This window comes from Siphateles boraxobius, unplaced genomic scaffold (genome assembly GCF_051911475.1).
Source record: "Siphateles boraxobius isolate OS27281-9 unplaced genomic scaffold, OSU_SipBor_1 8, whole genome shotgun sequence".
NCBI lineage: Eukaryota > Metazoa > Chordata > Actinopteri > Cypriniformes > Leuciscidae > Siphateles > Siphateles boraxobius.
Window position 1 is genome coordinate 14,602,671 of NW_027509208.1, and position 22,840 is coordinate 14,625,510.

The following is a 22,840-nucleotide window of genomic DNA, read 5'->3' on the forward strand; positions in this document are numbered from 1 at the left end:
ATCTCCATAAAGCTTTTCAGCAGATGGAAGCATGAAGTGCTCCAAAATCTCCTGCTGGCTAGCTGCATTGACCCTGCCCTTGATAAAACACAGTGGACCAACACCAGCAGCTGACATGGCACCCCAGACCATCACTGACTGTAGGTACTTGACACTGGACTTCAGGCATTTTGGCATTTCCTTCTCCCCAGTCTTCCTCCAGACTCTGGCACCTTGATTTCCGAATGACATGCTAAACTGAGCAACAGTCCAGTGCTGCTTCTCTGTAGCCCAGGTCAGGCGCTTCTGCCGCTGTTTCTGGTTCAAAAGTGGCTTGACCTGGGGAATGCGGCACCTGTAGCCCATTTCCTGCACACGCCTGTGCACGGTGGCTCTGGATGTTTCTACTCCAGACTCAGTCCACTGCTTCCGCAGGTCCCAAAGGTCTGGAATCGGTCCTTCTCCACAATCTTCCTCAGGGTCCGGTCACCTCTTCTCGTTGGGCAGCGTTTTTTTGCCACACTTTTTCCTTCCCACAGACTTCCCTCTGAGGTGCCTTGATACAGCACTCTGGGAACAGCCTATTTGTTCAGAAATTTCTTTCTGTCTTACCCTCTTGCTTGAGGGTGTCAATGATGGCCTTCTGGACAGCAGTCAGGTCGCAAGTCTTACCCATGATTGCGGTTTTGAGTAATGAAACAGGCTGGGAGTTTTTAAAAGCCTCAAGAATCTTTTGCAGGTGTTTAGAGGTAGTAATTAGTTGATTCAGATGATTAGGTTAATAGCTTGTTTAGAGACCCTTTTCATGATATGCTAATTTTTTGAGGCAGGAATTTTGGGTTTTCATGAGCTGTATGCCAAAATCATCAGTATTAAAACAATGAAAGACCTGACATATTTCAGTTGGTGTGCAATGAATCTAAAATATATGAAAGTTTTAATTTTTATCATTACATTATGGAAAATAATGAACTTTATCACAATATGCTAATTTTTTTAGAAGGACCTGTACATATCACTGCAGTTTCTAAAAGAAATGAACACTAGAGGCAGTAAAACACTTTTAATCGCTTTCACACACAATGATGATTACAGGGGCAGATTATGGATTAATAAATACTTGTTTTCACGCGGCTTTTTGCACAATTATTTTATGACCTCAAAACGTCTCGGTTACGTATGTAACCCTAGTTCCCTGATAGGGAACGAGACGCTGCGTCAAACGCTGCGGGAACGCCCCTGCGTTGTGCGTCATGAAGCACGTATGGAATCAGCCCAATGGAGAGATGAAACGTCATAGGCGGGTGACGTCATCGACCAGGAAACTATAAAGCACCCCAAAAACACAAGCGCATTAGCTTCTGATAGGCTTGAAGGAAGCGCTAACGGGAGTGCCGGGAGTATGGCGGAGCGACGCAGCGTCTCGTTCCCTATCAGGGAACTAGGGTTACATACGTAACCGAGACGTTCCCTTTCAAGGGAACTTCGAGCTGCGTCAAACGCTGCGGGAACGCGAATACCCACGTCGCCATAGGACCAAATGACCGTCATGTGAGACTAGCGCACAGAGGACGAGAGCACCTGTGCCCCAGGGGTAGAGCTTAAGTCTAGGTCATAGAACTTAATAAAAGTATGCGGTGAAGACCATCCAGCCGCATCACAAACATCACTCAGGGAAACCCCCGACAAAAGAGCTTTAGAAGCAGCCATACTCCTGGTAGAGTGAGCTCGGACAACCAAAGGTGAAGGCTGGCCAGCCGACTCATAAGCAAGTGAGATAGCCTCAACCACCCACTTGCTCATTCTCTGTTTAGACGCCGGACACCCTTTCCTGGGTGGCCCGAAACATACAAAAAGTTGTTCTGATTTCCTCCACAGGGCAGCTCTGTGGACATAAGCGTCTAATGCCCTAACAGGGCAGAGTGAATTAAGTTTCTCCTGGTCCGATGACATAAATGGAGGAGGACAGAAAGCCTGCAGAACCGTAGGTCTAACAATATTAGTAGGAACCTTAGGAACGTAACCTGGTCTAGGATGCAGAAAAGCTTTAACCATGCCAGGTGCAAATTCCAGGCACGAGGGTGAAACCGACAGAGCCTGCAAATCTCCGATTCTTTTTAGTGAAGAGATAGCAAGCAAAAAGATAGTCTTAAAAGTGAGAAACTTCTCGGGAACTTCTTCGATAGGTTCAAAAGGAGCTAGGGAAAGACCTTCTAATACAATGGCCAGATCCCAAGTCGGCACCCTCGTACGAACTGCTGGCCTCAGCCTCAAAGTGCCACGGAGGAAACGAGTTATAAGCGGGTGTCTCCCAAGAGAAACTCCACTGAAAGGGACGTGGTAAGCAGCTAGTGCCGCCACATACACCTTTAGTGTGGAGGGGGATAACCCTGTGGAGAAGCGCTCCTGCAGGAATTCCAGCACTGCACCCACTGGGCAGTTAACTGGGTCCTGCAGGTGTTCTCCACACCAAGAAGTGAAAAGTTTCCACTTCAAGGCATAAAGCTTCCTCGTGGATGGAACTCTGGAGTTAAGAATGGTCTCAACAACCTCGGTTGAGAGACCGGAGTCTATGAGCTGGGCCCCCTCAGAGGCCAAGCCCACAGTTTCCACAATTCTGGGCGGGGGTGAAGTATCGTGCCCCCCGCCTGGGAGAGTAGATCCCTCCTGACCGGGAGCTCCAAAGGAGAACCGTCCAGGAGAGAAATCAGGTCCGCAAACCATACTCGGGCCGGCCAGAACGGGGCTACTAGTAGTAGACTGACCCCGTCCCGGCGGACCCTCTCCAGAACTCCTGGTAACAGAGCAATCGGGGGAAAGGCGTACAGACGTGACCTCGGCCACGGCTGCACCATAGCATCCAACCCCAGGGGGGCTGGAAGAGTGATGGAGAACCACCGATGACAATGAGTGGTCTCCTTGGAAGCGAATAGGTCCACCTCGGCGCGACCGAAACTCAACCAAAGGAGCTCCACCACCTCGGGGTGGAGTCTCCATTCCCCTGGCCTCGGCCCCTGCCTCGACAGGGAGTCTGCTACCACATTCAAATACCCAGGGAGATACATTGCTCTCAGAGATAGTAGCTTCCCTTGGGACCACAGGAGGATCTGACGGGCCAACTTGTAAAGCCGGCGAGACCGCAGGCCCCCCTGATGATTTATATAAGAGACCACCGACGTGTTGTCTGATTGAACTAACACATGATGGCCTCTCAGGTCTGTTAGGAAGTGTTTCAGAGCCTGAAACACAGCCAACATCTCTAGACAATTTATGTGCCACGAAAGATGATGATCCTGCCACAGACCTTGGGCTGGGCGACCACTCATGACCGCCCCCCACCCTGTGAGGGAAGCATCCGTCGTTAGCGTTATGCGACGACAAAGAGCCCCCAGCACAGGACCTTTGGATAGGAACCAAGTTTCTCTCCACATGACCAGAGCACGAAGGCAGCGCCGCGTGACTTTGAACGTGCGGAGCGGATTTCCCCTCGGGGAGAATCCCTTGGTCCTGAGCCACCACTGTAGCGGTCTCATGTACAACAGGCCGCAAGGTATAACGTTGGACGCTGCTGCCATCAGACCCAACAGTCTCTGAAACTGCTTGACAGTGAGTAGCTGGCCTAGCTTCACTTGTTTCACAGCTGAGAGAATCGAAGCGATGCGGGTCGGAGAGAGTCGCGCCCGCATCGATACCGAATCCCAAACGACACCCAGAAAAGTGGTCTTCTGGGAAGGAGATAATACACTTTTCTTTGCGTTCAGCCTCAACCCCAACTTTCTGATATGAGCGAGGACGACATCTCGATGCCGAACCGCCATCTGCTCGGTCTGAGCTAAAATCAACCAATCGTCGATGTAATTGAGAATACGAATGCCCTGAAGCCTCAGAGGCACTAGTGCTGCATCCATGCATTTCGTGAAAGTGCGGGGAGATAAAGCTAGGCCAAACGGAAGAACCCTGTACTGGTACGCCTAGCCCCCGAAGGCGAACCTCAGGAACTTCCTGTGTTGTGGAAGGATGGACACATGGAAGTATGCGTCCTTCAGATCTATCGTGACAAACCAGTCCTCGGACCTGATTTGAGACACGATCTGCTTGATAGTGAGCATCTTGAATTTTAGCTTCCCTACCGAGCGATTCAATATGCGCAGGTCTAAAATTGGACGCAACCCCCCATCCTTCTTTGGAACGATGAAATATCGGCTGTAATAACCTGACTCCAAACTGGGAGGAGGAACCCGTTCTATAGCCTCCTTTTGAAGGAGCGTTTTCACCTCTTGTTCCAATACCAGAGCCTGCTCGGGGCCCACCACTGTGTGCAGAACCCCTCTGAATTTTGGTGGACGACACCTGAACTGGATAGTATAACCCTTTTCTACTGTCTGCAGGACCCAATGAGATATTTTTGAAAGGCTTTTCCACTCTGCCAGAAATTCTACTAAGGGTACCAGCCTCTCGAGACTGGCCTCTGGTGTAACTTGAGCAGCAGACGCAGCGCCCTGTAACGGCGCACCGGCAGGGAACAACTGGTCTGACCGCTCTGAGACCCTCCTCAGAGGGAGCGAGCGTCCCGTGGGAAAGCGCTCGCTGGGATCGTCTGTGCCCCGGCATAAAGGCGGGGTTGGCAGAACGAGCCCCTGAGGGCACCGAGGAGGAATGGGCACCGTAAAAAGAGGTGAACACCTTTCCGCCTCGGTGGGGACCACCCTCAGCATCCTGAACGGCTTGGCGTCAGGACTTCTTCTTAGCCGAAGCCTTCTTAGCCAATATAACTGTCCTCAGATCAGTTCTACTGGGAGAATGTTTCGGCTGAGAGTGTCGCGGCTGAGCCCACTGTCCAGCAGGGGGAGCACGAGACGCGACACTCTGCCTCTGCTGCGCTCTATGTGATGAGCTCGAAGACGGCCGGGGCTGCTCCCGCCCAGCAGCCCCAGGGACATGAACTTTAAGGGGAAGAAACTTTTTAAAAGCTGCAGTTTGTTTCTTTTCTTCTTGGAATTTATCGATAACTGAATTCACAGCATCACCAAACAACCCCATGGGAGAAAGAGGAGCATCTAAAAGAAAAGCTTTTTCTCTCTCTTTAATATTAGTCTGATTTAACCACAAATGTCTTTCTGCGGCCACCAGAGCTGCCATAGAACGACCCATTAATTTGGCCGATTCTCTGGTGGCACGCAGGGATAAATCAGCAGCCTGACGCAGTTCGCGAACTACGTCAGTACTGACCTCCTCACTCTCACTCATGTCCCTTAGCAGATCAGCCTGGTATGCCTGCAAGATTGACATAGTATGCAGACATGACGCAGCCTGACCTGCTGCCGAATATGCTTTACCCACCAAAGCCGAAGTGTTTCTTAAAGGCTTGGTGGGTAATGCCGGTGCCTTAAAAGATGATGCTGCTTCGGGGGAGAGATGGCTCGCAAGCGTCTCTTCCACACGAGGCAAAGCACCATAACCATGAGCCTTGGCTCCCATAATATTAGCGTATGTTGAAGTCTGGGGACTAAACACTCTATATGACACCGGTTTTCTCCATGATTTCGACACCTCGGTGTGGAGATCATGGAAAAACGGCAGGCACCGGCGTGGAGGCTGCACACGTGACGGCAAAAATCTCTCATCCAACTTTGATTTAGAAACAGACTCCTGTCTAGTCACTGGCCATTCAATATTAAGTTTTTCAACAGCTCTTGTTAACACCTCCATAAGCTCATCACTCTCAGGAGTGTGGGGTGGCGAATCCTCCACATCTCCCTCAACACTAACAACATCAAGTTCCTCAGAACTGGATAGCTGCAGCATTGGTGCCTCAGCCCGAGCGGAAGAAACCGCAGCGCGTGCTTCCGAACCCGGGACTGAGGCACTGGATCTCACAGGTGAAGGGAGAGATAAGGCAGAGCCCGTCTCAAACCCCGCTGTGAGATCCATCTGCGATCCCCACGATAAGCGCCGCCGCTCTGCCTCGGCAGAAGCGGGACCCGAACCGCGGGGAGCGCGCACCGAACCGCTCTCCTCAAAGAGCGATCGGCGGGAGCGGAGCGTCCTTAACGGCAAACGCTCGCAATGCTCACAGTCTGCTCCCTCGAGAGCAAACTGGGCATGCTGAACTCCCAAACAAACAACACAAAGATCATGTGTATCCCCGCTCGTTAAATAACGCGAGCAGGGAGGAACACACTTTCTAAACTGCTGTTCGTCCGCCATAATCTCTCAATATATATATATATATAGGGATAAATTGTTTGTGTGGTGCAGGGTATGTAAGACAGACAATATCACACAGGGACAGATTCACATGTAGCGCAACTGAAAGCACAGAAGCTAATGCGCTTGTGTTTTTGGGGTGCTTTATAGTTTCCTGGTCGATGACGTCACCCGCCTATGACGTTTCATCTCTCCATTGGGCTGATTCCATACGTGCTTCATGACGCACAACGCAGGGGCGTTCCCGCAGCGTTTGACGCAGCTCGAAGTTCCCTTGAAAGGGAACACTTTTATCATAGTGCATGATTTGTAAACTAATATATTTTGGAGTTTGCATTACTTAAACAGCTCCATACGTCACTAATTTAACAAGCTTCTTCAATAGCTCAGTTGGTACATAATTGTACTTGTGATGCGGAAAGATCAGGTACGAACACCGTATAAGACGAGTCACGATATAAGAGCTCAAAATTAAAAAGACAAGCTAAAATAGGCTGTCAGAGTTATGATGTCACATTTGCTTTTGTTAACACTATGGGGTAGGTTTAGTGTAGGTGTATGTTATTTTAAAACGTGATGGAACATTAATATTTTAGTGCCATGCACTCACTGGACATTTCGATGCTGGTGTGCGTTGCCCAATAGGATCGTTGGCGAACAATCGCAATTTCCATTAAGCTCTATTGGTAACGCTGAACTTGCGACCATAGTTGTCTTTGGGAAACTATGGCGTTATTTTTTAGTCAAACGTTATGAGCGTGTAAGACATGCTCACGAGCACATTATGTTATTTCACACGCGCAAAAATGAACCTTCAGCTGGCATGTTAAAAGTACTTGCGCACCAAATTCAACAACCGAGAGGTGTACAGGTAGCTGCGAGCGAGCGCCTGGCATACTCTCATAGGTTAACTCTGCTTGTACAGTGGAATCCTGCTCGCGCGCAGCGGGCTTCTGCTCGCGGAGTGCTGTTTTGCTCGCGCAGTGGATTCCTGCTCGCTCAGCTGATTTCTGCTCCCTCGAGTCTACATGACTTTTGACAATTTGGGGGCGGAACCAAGGAGGGCACTGACCCTCTTATGATTGGTCACTTTAATCGTAATCACAACCACAGGTACATCTTTGTACTTTGATTGACAGCTCTCATTACAGGAAGCACGGAGTCAAAGTATCTGACGGAGTTTTTTTTTATTTTTATTGAAATATCAAGATTTACAGACAAACATGGCTGCATAACTTCCTTTTCTTTAGAATAGGATACAAGGACAATATAGTCAGAGGGAGCAGCTCTTAATACAACAAGAATATAAATGTAGTCTTAGTACAAAAATAAGGATATTTGTAACCAAAATAAACATTTTAATAAATAAACGGTAAGGAATTATAATATATCATGACATAGGGGGAGAATTCAGTCTTTGTTCATCCATTTATCTTAGTTGGGAAGTGTTTTAGGGTATCATATTTTTTGTGCTTTAGGACCTTTCAAAGTTTTTAAGGATTTTAAGGATTTTAAGGATTTTTTATATACAGTTTAAATTCATTTAAAAAAAAACAAAAACAAAAAAAAAGCTCCGTCAGATACTTTGACTCTGACTTCCTGTAATGAGAGCTGTCAATCAAAGTACAAAGATGTCCCTATGGTTGCGATTACGATGAAAGTGACCAATCATAAGAGGGTCAGTGCCCTCCTTGGTTCCGCCCCCAAATTGTCAAAAGTCATGTAGACTCGAGGGAGCTGAAATCAGCTGAGCGAGCAGAAATCCACTGCGCGAGCAAAACAGCACTCCGCGAGCAGGATTCCACTGTACAAGCAGAGTTAACCTATGAGAGTATGCCAGGCGCTCGCTCGCAGCTACCTGTACACCTCTCGGTTGTTGAATTTGTGCGCGAGTACTTTTATCATGCCAGCTGAAGGTTCATTTTTGCGCGTGTGAAATAACATAATGTGCTCGTGAGCATGTCTTACACGCTCATAACTTTTGACTAAAAAATAACGCCATAGGAAACGCACCCCAGAACTGCAGTGATACGTAGCTACAAACTGCAATATAATAAAACGATTACATACGTCCCTCTGTTCCGGGAAAACAACTAAAGACGCTTTTAGCACCATCACTCACTGGTCTTTTCACTTTGAAACTGTCGCGAAACGTGCACGACGCAACGTAGGCTATTTTGGGTTTTGTCAGTGGCGGTTCTAGAGGGGGGGCCGGGGGGCCCGTGCCCCTGTGACAACAAGCTTGGCCCCCCTTGTGGCCCCCCTAAATGTGGAGTGTGAAATAATTTTTACAAAACTGTTTTTTTGCTATCGTTGTTATCGTTGTATGCGTATTATTTTTTTTATTATTCTATCTTTGTGGATTTGCTTGTTCACGTGACAATTCGCATCACATTCGTGGGAATCGCGGCAGAATAACGCCTGTCTCCTGCACGCGAGAGAGGAGAGAAGGAGAAAGCTGGTAAATGTCAGTTCAGTTGCAAGTTCATTCTTTATGTGCGTATCGGGTGTGCGATGTGTATTGTCTATTATGATATTGTAATCAATGTTTTAACTGTATACGAGGCACTGTGAGCTGACATCGCATTTGTCTATCGTTCTTTCACTGCTGTGTGCGGTTCATAGGTAGGCTATGTCCCCAAATTAGTTTATGTCTTATATTTATATCATATTATGTTCTTATATTAGAATATCAGATCAGCAAGAGTGCCGTTTTCCCGTGCACAATTGCAACTGTGATATTGATGTTATACAACAGATAAATTAACAATAAGTGAACATTGGGAGTTACCTTTTAGACACAATATTGTCAATAATGTTTGTTTTCCCTTTATTTCGACGACCAGAATTTCAAAATGAAACCGTAGCAGAGTCTCAATGCAACAGACAGCGATGATTTATTGACTGAAATCCGCGTTTTGAAGGAATCACTTGCTCCTTTCCTGAATGAATCAGCCGTTTGAACAAATCCGTTGAATGAATGAATCCCTCAACTCACTTATTAAGACCGTGACCTTTTAAGATTAAGACCTTTTAGTTTCATATTTAAAGTACCCTTTAATTAGAACATTACAATTAGAAATCATTTCATATTTAAATATTGATTTTAAAAAAAATCTCATAGCTTTATTTATGCAATTATAAATGGAATGTAAATATATTAATGCCACTTCTGTGCCACCTCTGCACTGCAAAGATGGATTGTGATTAAATTATTTCATTTGACAGGTAACAGTGGTACTGTATAATTATTGTATAAATAAGTATTATTGTATAAATACGTATAATTATTGTATAATTTGTATGTTAGTATTTGACATAAAAGGTGATTCATAACTCTAAATAAGTTTAGAAAGAATGTCCATATATAGGTGAAAATGCCCCTGGAAATCAATTTAAGGTGGCAAATTAAATTAATAAAAAATTAATGAAAAAATTAATTTCGGTCCCTGCTGTTAACTGACCACTGCATAGAATATTAAAAAATATGAATATCTTTGTGAGTCTGCTGTCAACAACAGGCCTAAACCAGCCATGTCACCAGCACAAAAACACAATCAGTAAAATATCATCTAATTATCAACAAAACATTGAAAATATTGTGATATATTTTGTCAATATTGCACACCCCTAATGTACGGTATGAATTTTGATTTCTTCAGGTCTTAAAAAGGCTTAAATTTGACTTTAAAAAGTGTGCAGGAACCCTGTAAACGGTTAGACGTAGTTACCTAGCAAGTCAGTTATTTTCAGTAAATGAATTAATAAGCTTCTTGGTCCCCATTGCTTTTGCTCTATAGTTCTCACCAAAATGAAGAGAAAGAAGGACATCATGTCAATTACAGTTACTCTGACTAATACTGAATATGTAATGCAAATGTAAAAATATAATGGAAATGCAAATACATTGTTGAATGATTATAAACATGGTATTTTGCCTGTTAATGCCTGCAGTGCAGTGCAGAAAATGAAATGACAACAATAAGGTCTAAATGTAACTGGCCCCTCTAACAGTACAACTGGCCCCAGCTTGGCCCCCCCAGTTGAAATGGTCTAGAACCGCCACTGGAAAAAATGTTGCCACAGGACAGTTAGGCTACGTTTTTCAAATGAGTTTGCAGTTTGTTTATCAATTTTCTTCAAAATATCTTTCAAAAACAGACCAGTTTGTGTTCTGCAGAGAAAATAAGTAATACAGGATTGGAACAACATGACATGAGGCTCAATATAATTTAAATTTTTTTGGTTAAATATTCCTCACATTAAATGTTGATCACTATAAAGTGTTACCAACTCTCTCATCCCCCCGACTACGCACTACAGCTCACTTCCTTCTTTTTCTCTGACCTGCACGAGCTTTCCACTATATCTTTGCACAAATTAATTTTTTAGATTACTCTGCACTGCAGCTTTGCCTTTTAAGAGTCAGTATTTCCTGATAACAAATTCAGACCTGGTGTGTAGAATGATTTTCATAAAAGAAGTAATCTTAAAAGTCTTTTAGCAATCCTGCTGTAATCCTTGTTGTATTTGATGCAATTCACAAACTCATTTATATTCCCTGTATTACAAATACTGGAACATAACATAACTTGACTTATAAAACTCGACATATTTCCATACAGGATATAAATCATTTGGCATGATGAAGGATGATGGCACGCAACTGTGTGTCCGTCAGATCTGAATTGCTGCTTTAAGACGCAATAAACTAGATTAACACCAGTACAGTAAAACTGTTTTAAAGCGAATACCCCAAAACTTTAAACTACTCACCTTCCAGTGCTGCATTTGAATTCAGGGTGCTGCTAATGTGTGTTTGTGTGTGTGTGTTTACATGCTTCTTGGCAGCACACTGAAATGCAAATCACTGTTTGGAAAAAAGAGACACAGCCTCCACAGAAAGCAATGCTTCCTCTCTTTCTCCTCTCATCTGCTGTCAGTGTGAACGGGAGCATGCTTTTAAATAATGAAACACACACACTCTCGCTGTCATAAAGAGAAACACTCACAAACAATCTGTCATTTAAGAGGGAGGGAAATATCCCTGAAAATCATCTTTTAGGGAGGTGAAATATCACACATACACTCTTCAACGCGCACACACACACACACACACACACACACACACACACACCATCTGGTCGGGCTGCTGGGTTTGTGTTTGCGACTTTCTATTTCGGGCTTACTTATGGCTGTTTTAATGTGTATGTAATTGTGTACGTGAGATTATTTGTTTATTTTGAGAGATTAGATGCTCATAAGGGTTTTACATTCTAACACGTTTGTATTTGTGAAAACAGCATGATGAGGAAAACATCTGTATATTGAAAGCAAGAATTTAAGATATATTTACACTATACCATTCAAAGGTTTGGTTCAGCAACGAATGCATATTTGATCAAAAGTCAGACTTCTGTTACAAAAGATTTAGATTTCAAATAAATGGTGTTCTTTTGATATTCCAGTTCATCAAAGATACTGAAGAAAAAAAAAAACGGTTTCAACAAAAATATTAAACAGTGCAACTGTTTCCAACATTGATAATTATAAGAAATGTGTCTTGAGCATCAAATCATCATATTAGAATGATTTCATATTAGAAGGATCATGTGTCACTGAAGACTGGAGTAATGATGCTGAAAATTGAGCTTTGCATCGTAGGAATAAATTACATTTGAACATATATTAAAATAATATATGAAATATATTACAATAATATTTCTGTATTTTTCCTATATTTTTGATCAAATAAATGCAGCCTTGGTAAGAGTAAGAGACTGGTTTCAAAAAATTGAACAGACCTTTGTATGTCAGGTGTGTAACACTGGTGCTGCATCCACTGAACTGTCATTCACTGTGTGCTTGCAGTCTTCCCTGAGTACAAAAGCAGAGTATAAAAGCAAAGACACACAGCCTTGTGGCGGTAACATTACAACCCGAGATGATCATTGAGAGTTTTGTATTCAGGGCAGGCCATATAGGACATGTACAAATAATGCTCTCAGTTTCACTCCAGTTTTCACAATGTTACAGCACTTTCAGTTTGCTATTGTAAATGTGTCTCCCTGCATTTTTAATATCAATTTCAGAGTAACAGTTAAAAGGAAAAATAGAGCTCTCTAGTGTTCACATCGACTATTTACAAAAGTAGGACCTGTTCCTAAATGTCCTTTGCTGGTTCTTGGAACAACAATCCTCCCCTTAGCAATTTCTAGAAACTGTCAAAATTTGTCACATTAAGAATTATTATTTCCTTTAGACAAGACTGGGTAAGAGATGCACTATTGTCTAGACTAGAGCAGGGGTTTTCAAACTCGGGCCCAGGGACCCCCAGGGGGCCGCAAGGACGTGCTGAGGAGTCTTATACGATTTAATCAGTAAGTAATAAAAAAACATGAAATATGCCATTGTTGTGATTCAAAAGTATATTATTTAATATTAATATATTTAATATTACGTAATTTACAAAAAAAAAGAAAGAAAATAGTTGTCTTGCATTCTGAATTTGGTTAGAAACAATTATAACTGAGGACAAAGTAAATAAAAACATAAATAAAGTAAATGGAAATATTACTTTTTTATGTTTTCAAAAGAACTCATTTATTTACGTACTGTTTTTTGTAAGAATATTTTTGTTCAGTCCCATGTAAATATATCTGCTGTGCATATGTTGCACTGACTTGTTTACTGTAGTGAAAATAAAAAAAATGTTTCAACAGCATGTGTGTGTATCTGCAAATATTTACGTGCATGTGAACAATCTGATACATATTTTAGTATTATGGCAAAGCATACTAAAGATGGGGGTGCTTTTCATTATGCCCAACAGTGTGTAGTTGGTCAGGCAAAAATCTGGTAATATGAATGAAGTGTGTGCCATTTCATGCAAAAGTTTGATTTTGATAATGCTATGTGTAGTTTGGGATGCAGTGCTTCATTTTGCCGGATATCTGAGGTATTTTGCAGTTTGGGTGTATGGTTTTGTGTATTGTGTTAAGTATTTTGATAAAACCAGACTAGTTTGCAAAATTGTGTGTTAGCAATTAGAAAAAAACTGTAATCAAAAATACACTAAAGACAGTAATATTGTGCAATATTATTAAAATTTAAAATAATTGTTTAATAATTTAATATTTTTAAAAATGTAATTTATTCCTGTGATCAAAGCTGAATTTTCAGCATCATTACTCCAGTCTTCAGTGTCACATGATTCTTCAGAAATCATTATAAAATGCTAATTTGGTGCTCAAGAAACATTTATCATATTAGAATGATTTCTGAAAGAACATGTGACACTGAAGACTGGAGTTATGATGCTGAAAATTCAGCTTTACCATCACAGGAATAAATTGCATTTAAATACATTCATATAGAAACAGTTATCTTAATATGAAATAATATTTCGCAATATTACTCTTTTTACTGTATTTTTAATTAAATGAATGCAGTATTGCTAAACATTAGAGCCTTCTTTCAAAAACATAAAAAAAAACCTGTAATGTTAGAGGTTCGCTGTCCATTCTCATGTAACAAAACAAACTGCAACCAAATTCTCCACCATTACATCAACTGACCATCAGATGCAATTTTAATTGGTTTATTATATATAATTATATATATATATATATATATATATATATATATATATATATATATATATATATATATATATATATATATATATAAGAAATCTGAGCAGCATTTTGAATTCTCGACCTCTTGCACTTGATTCCAGTATAGAGTATCAGCTCAGTTCCCTGAGTACCGTGTGACTGACATGCTGCAACTTTCCATTGCCCAAGTGGCCGAAAGCTGCTTTCCAACGTTTCATTCTGTGAAGAGCACTCACTGTAATGTGGCTCTGCATGTCAACACTCAAATGCACTTTATGGTTAAAATGCCAATCTTGGTGAGATATTACTGTAAACACAGTCAGTTCTGTAACTGACAAAAAAATAAAATAAAATCATATACAGTATATGTCAAAATGCATTATCTGTGCATTAGGACTTGCAGTGCTATCTGCCACTGTCTGTTTTATACTACTGTCCAACAATACTGACAAGAAAAAGAGAAAAACGTCATTGCTTTTGTCGGAATAACTTTAGTAGCTTTAATTAGACATCTACATTTGAATATTAACAAGCCTGAAGAAAAAAAAGAAAGCTATATTTAAATACTTTACTGGCCTGCTTTTAAATCAAACTCTGATGGCAGCAAATCAGTGTTAATGCATTATATATAATAATCATGCTGTGAAAACCTAGTAGTTTAGAAGTAGTTTGTTATACATTGGATTATTTCATTTTCTGAATGTTTATTTGAATATTTGAAACAAAAAAAAAACACTTTATACTTTATTTGTATATTTGTTCAATTGCTTGTAATTTGTTTCTTTATTTAATTACTTGTCATGAGTAATTGTTTGCACAACCTGAAGTGTCAAATTTATTGAAAATAATTTACAACACAATGCCATTGTTTTAAGTTAATTTGTATTAAATATAAATATGTAAGCCTTTAAAAATGAATCACTATAAAAAAAAAAAAAAAAATATATATATATATATATATATATATATATATTATTATTTTTGATCTGGTATCTAAATTGTATTGAGAACTGTAAAATTCCCCTGGTATTCAACACTTGAAAATGTATTATAACTATTGTTATTGTCAGGATTGAGCTGCATACAACGGCATGAAGACGAAGATGAACAGTTCAAATAGAATTTAATAATATTCACATAAAGAATAGCAAGCAAACACAACCATACACTGAACTGAAAACACAGGACTTAAATAGACAGACAAACGAGGTGATAATGACAACACATTGTGAACATAATGATGAAATCAAATCTGTAAATATGACGACGAACAGTCGGGGAAATAGTGCAAACAGAAAACAAGTTATTAGGAGATTTACTATTGTAGTTTTTGTTAATATTTTGAATTAGTTATTATTGTTATATTTTCTGTTTTCATTTTAATTTTGTGTAATTTTTTAAAATGTATTATTGATAAATTTGTTTTTGTTTTAAAAATGTCTATAGAGTTTTTTATTAAGCGATTTTGTATTTGTTTTAAAAATGTCTATAGAGTTTTTTATTATTGAGTTTTAGTTTTAGTTATTTTGTAACTTTACAATAAGGTTTCATTAGTTCACATTAATTAATGATAATGACCCTAATTTAGAAAACTGTACTGTAGTCCCTGCAACCAATCTGTCACGATTACCAGTGAGAGTGCTCATCATTACCACCAGAGGGCACTCCAACCCGGACTATTGTCATTCCCTAATGAAACTACATTTCTCATAACTCTCTGCCTGGACTCATCATCCCTGATTGCATACACCTGCGTCTCATTACCTTGTTTAACTCGCCCTATAATAGCCTGGTTTTCACATTCCCTGCGAAGTCTTGTACGTGTAACACTGCATTTCTGAACATTTCCACTGTTTTTCATGTTCCTGGTTTTCCCAATTCTGTCTCACCCTCTGGATTTGTTTGGATTGATTACCCTCTGCTTTTGACCACTGCCTGTTATATGGTTTATGATCTTGGATTTTCCCATTTTAAAAACTGCATTTGGATTCTCAACCTTCGTGTCTCGGGACAGTTTGTGACACAATCATTGTGTAAAGGTACAGTTCACCCTAAAATTAAAATCCTAATGAAAAAGTCATTTACTTAACTCAACCTGTGTTGTTCTAACCTGTCTTTTTCAGACCAAAAAAACTATGATTTAAAAAAAAAACAATCCCACTCGACCTTGTCCAAAAAATGGCATTGAATAGTGACCAGCATCAAGCTTTTTATAAAAGAAAACTATGACAAAATGATCCCATGTGACGCGTACCATATATCCCAAGTGTTCTGGGATTATACGGTAGGCAGGGTTTGGTTTATTTTTATTTATTTTACCTTTATTTAACCAGAAGAAGAACTCATTGAGATTAAAAATCTCTTTTCCAAGAGCATCCTGGCCAAAAGGGTCTCACAAACGTGCAGTGCAGCTTAGAAGATCAACAGCCAAGTGTCATGGTGTGGTGCAGAAGAAGACGAGGGAGAATAAAAAGTTCCAATGCAAACTTTTACTAACAATATAATACAAACAGGTACAGACAGGCAAAAGATTCACACACAGGACTGAGAACGGACCAAGACTGACTGAACAGAAGGGAACGTCCTGGTTGCGTATGCAACCCACCGTTCCCTGAAGGAGGGAACGGAGGACGTAGTCGACGCGACTGAAATGGGATCACGCTAGGGAGCCTATCATCTTCGAGTACTATTGAACGAGCCAATGTAATTGGCGTGCGTGATTCGCATCACACACTCCGCCCCCGCGGCGCGGGTATAAATACGGAAGTGGATGCACGCACTAGTTGCTTTTCGCTGAGGAGCCGAGAGTAACCCGGGGTCAGCGGTGGTCCAGCGGTAGTGGCAAGGGGACTACGTCCTCCGTTCCCTCCTTCAGGGAACGGTGGGTTGCATACGCAACCAGGACGTTCCCTTTCAGTCGATAACGTCGGACGTAGTCGACGCGACTGAAATGGGATCAACCATTGAACACGCCACTAACGCTGCCACCTTCCAGTGCCTAAACCAAAGCCTCCTGATGCCCCCGCAAACTTAAGGCGGGGAAGGACAGGGCTTAGGCCAGGGAAGTCACTGCTGTTCCTACAGGACCACTGGGAAAGCGTTCCCCGTACGTTGGAAGGAAGGGACGCTGCGGAAGCCACATCCAACCCGAGGGAGGAAATGTGGAGAATACACATATGAACTGGGCGGAAACCGGGCAGTCTAACATATGGAATGTCACTGGGGTGGCTCCAGCCTAAGACGGGGGGAGACACACCGGACAGTGACGGCAGAGAGACTCTGCCGAGGGAAGACACGGGCTCACCGCAGGGAGCCGTATCGTGGAAGAATACACATATGGGGTCACCGAAGGGACCGCAACATATGGACCCAGCCTAACACAGGTTCCACACTGCTTACGAGTGGTAGGCCTAACACCAGACGTTCCGCACGTCCGACGTCGGAGGGGTGTGGAGGAACTCAACAGGGTTCAATTTTAAGGGAACTCAACTGGAGTAGAAAGGCGCACGTATCCAGTCCATAGGAGGGGAATGGCGCAGCAAGCCGACACTTGAACCGGGCTCACGGTGAAACTGGCTTCATGAGAAGGGAGCCCACGGGAAGCAGCGGTTCAACTAGGTGTCGTCCAGCCCCCAACTCTAGAATCTGTTTAGCAAAGTATATCGTCAACGCCCAGGCGGAGCACTTTACACTCATCATAGAGGAGCTCAACACCTAAGTGGACATGTTGCATCTCGGATCTTTGCCGAAATGAAGGCAAGCACTAAGTGCAACTTTGCATGGAAACAGCCTTCCCTCTCTGCTGAATTCCACAGATATTTGAAGAGCTGGTCTGAGGTCTATGACTTGCATTCTGTACACGTCCAAGCGAATCGGACAGAGAAGCCAGGGCTGGATCTGCCTCCTCCAGGGCAGCGCTTGCAGGCTCACCACCTGCTCCTATTACGGGAGAGGTAGGAACCTTGGGCACAATCCGAGCCGGGATCTCAGCTTGTGAGAGTTAGCCGGCCCAGACTCCAGGCACAATACGTTGACCGAAAGCGAGCAAGTCCCTACCCTCTAGTAGAGACCACGCGAGCAGGAGAACTGATATAACAGAATTTTTAACTCACTACCTGCAGTGGCTCAGGGGCGGTCTCTGCAGTGCAGTCGCACCAGGGACAAGGCCCAAGAGGATAAAGAGGGACACAAGGATTTACAAGACCTTGCTCCTCAGGAACCTGACGATCAGAACGTGCTTCTGCATACTTCTGCAACACGATGAGCGTCGTTTAAACACCGAGGCAACATCATTTTGAGGGTGATTTAGGAAAACAGCCTACTGCAACCCATTTTGCAGGAAAGAGAGCACTGAAGTGATCGAAAGCTTTCAGGATCTCCTCAGGGGAGAAGACGCACTCAACGACTAGGTTCCACTTCTAAAGGCGTAAGCACGCTACCCAATTCTAGGGGGTGCTCGCAGAAGTGATGGTAACTAACACATGTTCTTGTGATAGCCACCTGAACCTCCGCGTTCGGATGTAAGACCGCCCGGAATCTCCGGGGGAAGAACGCGTGTGCCATCGTGCCCCGTCCCCGAATCCAGGGGAAGTCAGGAAGGCTGTTGAAGGGAACCAGGTCTAGTTGGGCCAATGAGGGGCAACTATGAAGACCTGTTCCTCTCCTGACATGGCACGTAGGTGCGAGTGACGGGCGCAAAAGACAGGAGCATTGCTCAACACAACATGTGAAGATCACTGGGCTTCAGGAGCATTTTCTGCTCAGCACTTGGGTGTGACAAGTTCACTGAGCTTCAGGAGCATTCCTGCTCAACACCTGAGTGTGATAAACTCACCGAGCTTCAGGAGCATTTCTGCTCAACACTTGAGTACGAAGAACCTCACTGAGCGACAGGAGCATTTCTGCTCAGCACTTGAGTGTGACAAGTTCACTGAGCTTCAGGAGCATTACTGCTCAACACCTGAGTGTGATAAACTCACTGAGCTTCAGGAGCATTTCTGCTCAACACTGCGTGTGATGAATTCACTGAGCTACCTGTGATGGACTCACTGAGCTACAGGAGCATTGCTGCTCAACACCAGAGTGCGATGAACTTCACTGAGTTTCAGGAGCAAATCTGCTCAACATGAAGAGTGATGATTTCACTGACTTGCAGGCGCAAGGCGACCATGAGTCGCAGTCACTTTTAGAAGGCTCACTGGGGTTAAACGCATTTCTGCGGGCCCCTGGGGCCGCTGAGTCCCAGTGTTTGTCCAAGGGTAGTCCGCTCGGTTTACCCAAACACTGGCGGAAAAATAAAACCGGGGGGGCAACTGAGCGGCCCCGGAATGGTCATGACCCAGCCGGACCCAGGGGATGGAGTCTCCACTTGCCCTGGCTATAACTGTCGTGAGGCTCGATGGCGGCACGATTGAGTAAGCAGGAGGAGTGGAATAAGGCGCCCTCAGAAGCGTCTGACTCCAAGGAGGAGGTGACGGGTGAGTTTGTGACATGCAAGGGAAGCTTGCGCAATGGTCGCAATGTCTAACAACTCGAGGCACGAATGCCCGTGTAGTCGGGGGTCGCCCAGGCCCCCGTTAAAACACGCCCCTTGTACATGGCCGCTCTGTTGAAGAGGGTTTGGCAGCAGACCGGGATGAACTATAGTCACACAGGGTGAGCTGCTCTGCCACGGTCACCTCGGGACTCGATCGTGAAGCTAGCGCTGAAGCGGTCACATATGGAGGGAGTCAAAGGCTGCGACTACCATATACCCCAGGAGCCTCTGAAAGTTCTTTCAGTGGGACCCTTTCTCACTTCAACACCAGCTGAACACATTCTCATTGGAGAGACATGTTGGACCGAGTACCTCTCCAAAACTAGAAAAGAGATACTCAGCCCGTGGGCGAGATTACTCTCTTCCAGTTGACCTGAAGACCCAACGGGCTCTGGAGCACTCGAGGGGAAGGACACTGTACTGATACTCCACCCTTAGACGCAACACACAGGATGGCCTGCGGTGCGGGAGGTAGAGATCTGAAGCACATGTCTTTCAGGTCAAAGCTGCAGACCAATCTTGGGCCAAGATGGTCACGACCCACCACCTAGTAGCACGAAGAACGAGTTTACAACTGGCCTTCGTACCGGCTGGAGGAGCGGCTATATCAAATCCTTCGCCAGCAGGATAAGATAAGCACGCACAAGTCAGGGCACTGCTCAACACTCGGTGTGATGAATATCACTGAATTTTCAGGAGCACGTCTGCTCAACACCTAATGTGATGACTATCACTGACTTGAGCGGGGTAGCCGAGCCTGAGGTGGGGCAGCAAAATAGAGAGAGTGGTGTTAGTGTGCTGTGCAACACTTACCTGTCTCCACAAGCGGCAGGGGGCGCGTGAGAAGGCGGATGACCGGGTCCTCGAACGCACCAAGCTGCCTGCTGGCGACCAAGGGGGAGCTGAGGGGTGTAAGGCTATACAGGGTCACACCCGCCAGACTGGCCCTCTTGGGACCCAGGAACAGATGAAATTGCTCTCTCTTTGAAGTGTGGGTACCGCTTGCTCCGCTTTTTTTTTTTTTTTTTAGGGAGCCAGCAGCGGAACAGACACACACACAAACAAAGGCTCCACCCGGCCCTCACCCGGGGGGAGGGAGTGATCGTGCCACTCCAAGAGCATCTCATCCATTCCTGGGCGGCCCGCTCCGGAATGCTTTCGCTGTCGCTTGCCACCTGGCTTGGCAGCGCCTGGAGCGGGCTGGGCGTCTCTACTGCGGCCGGCTCCCTGCTGAGGCCTGGGTGGAGGCTGCTGCGGAGGGCCAGCAGGAGCGGCGGCCGGAGAACGCCCACGGCGACGAGCAGGCGGAGGAGCTGCCACCGGCGGCGGGTGGAGGCAGCAGCTGGCCACCGGGGCAGGATGTGCCGGATGACCTCCGTCTGCGCTTGAGCGGCAGAGAACTGTTTGATGCAGTTCTCCACCGCGTCGCCGACCAGCCCAACCTGGGAAATTGGGGAGACCAGGAACCGAACCTTGTCCGCATCCGCCATACCAACCAGGCTGAGCCAACGAAGGCGCTACTGGACCACCAAGGTGGACACCGCCAGACCGATCACGCACGCTACGACACCCGTACCCCGGAGGGTGAGGTCGGATGCAGTGCGGTGCTCACCTATGAGCGCACGGTCTGGATTACCCTCGTGCATGCCATGGGTGCCCTAGCCCATGGCACGCAAGAGGAAGGGGCTTGCCCACAGGCTTTGTAAGCTCTGCCCGTCGGAACGGACGAAACTCACAGGCCTTAGGGGGGAGACGAGGATCCCCCCAAAAGGCAGCGGCCGCCGGACACAGGTGCACCTGTGTCGACAGACCGCTCTAATGGAGGGACACCTCGCAACCCTTCACCGTTCCTCCATCAAGGGTAATGAGGGGGAAAAGCTATTCAGGCAGTTTCTGGCAGAGAAAGATGCTGTTCACCACCTGATAAGCTCTCCATGCATTTCGGGAAAGAGAGGCACTGGGGCGGCGAGCTGAGAACCAGCGCGGCCCGCCCCAAGATACCAAACTCCAGATTCCAACCGAGACTGAACGGGACACGGTGGAGGTTCCACTCGAGCCCGGCAGCCTCGGCGGCCCGTTTCAGCATAGCTGATAATTCTGGATCCGGCTCGGGCAACATTGAACTCCCGGAGGGAGACAATGCAGCCGAGTCATCATCTCCAGAAGTCAGCTCACCCTCTGATGCTGCAATCGGCGTCCTGTCCTCCAGGGGAGCCCCGAGTGAAACCGCTGGCCCACCCATTACAGATGGACCAGCAGAAAACACCGGAGGCTCCAGTGGTTGCAGTGGAAGGAAGGAGTGAGGAGCCCACAGGGAATGGTTACCGGGCGGGACATCCAACACTATCCTCCGGTCACCCATCCCACACAGCACCCGAGGGTGGGGCATGGTAATGGGGACTCGCTCTCCGCGTACGAAGGCGAGTCTCGCCCTCAACCCTGCGACAGTCATGTTCCCACAGTGAAAACATGAGCTGTCCACAAAAGCTGTCTCAGCGTGCTGTAAGCCAAACACGTGACACAACAGTTGTGACCATCAGAGAGAGACAGGGAACGACCGCACCCAGAAACGCACGGGCGGAATGACATCTTGAAAAAGACGCAAACGCACCCGTGTTGCTCTTTCAGAAAATAGGACCGTCACCAGTGCCGGAGCACACAGGGAAATGACCGCGGCAACACTGAACAGAGAACTGAAACAGTGAAGCACTCACTTTTCCGCCCTCTAACCAGCCATCAACACACACAAACATTTAGAAATTTGTTGCTGTTAAAACAGCAGTTGAGAGCTCAAAGCTCGCGATCACCGCTGCACTCGCGCTGTAGAACACCAGCACTGGGAGAGTCTTCCTGAAGAACACCGACACACTCGCTCGTTGTAGACAACAGCACTCTCAGAGACATCAAACGATCGGCTCCGAAGCGAAAGGCAACTAGTGCGTGCATCCACTTCCGTATTTATACCCGCGCCGCGGGGGCGGAGTGTGTGATGCGAATCACGCACGCCAATTACATTGGCTCGTTCAATAGTACTCGAAGATGATAGGCTCCCTAGCGTGATCCCATTTCAGTCGCGTCGACTACGTCCGACGTTATCGACTGAAAGGGAACTGAATACAAACATAGATTGACAGAACACTGGTGAAACAGATGATGATGATGGTTAACTAAACACAGGTGATACAGATGAACTGATAATGATGATGACACGTGGCATGAAGACAGGCAGACAAGTCCAATGAAACCAAACTAAACATAACACAACTGTGACGCCTGACAAGGGGCCTGTTCTTCGAACGTCGCTAACTCAGTTAACTGGATTTGATTGTTGGCCATTTGGCATGATCTTGGATTGTTTGGTTCTTCGACGCTAATCCTGGACTTGCTGTCATAGCAACAGGTGCGCCAGCTTGAACCTGCTCGCGAGCAGGCTTATTTCATGTTAACAGGATTAGATCGTGGCTTTTTAAGCGGAGCTGATACGGGAAGTCTTTTAGCGCAG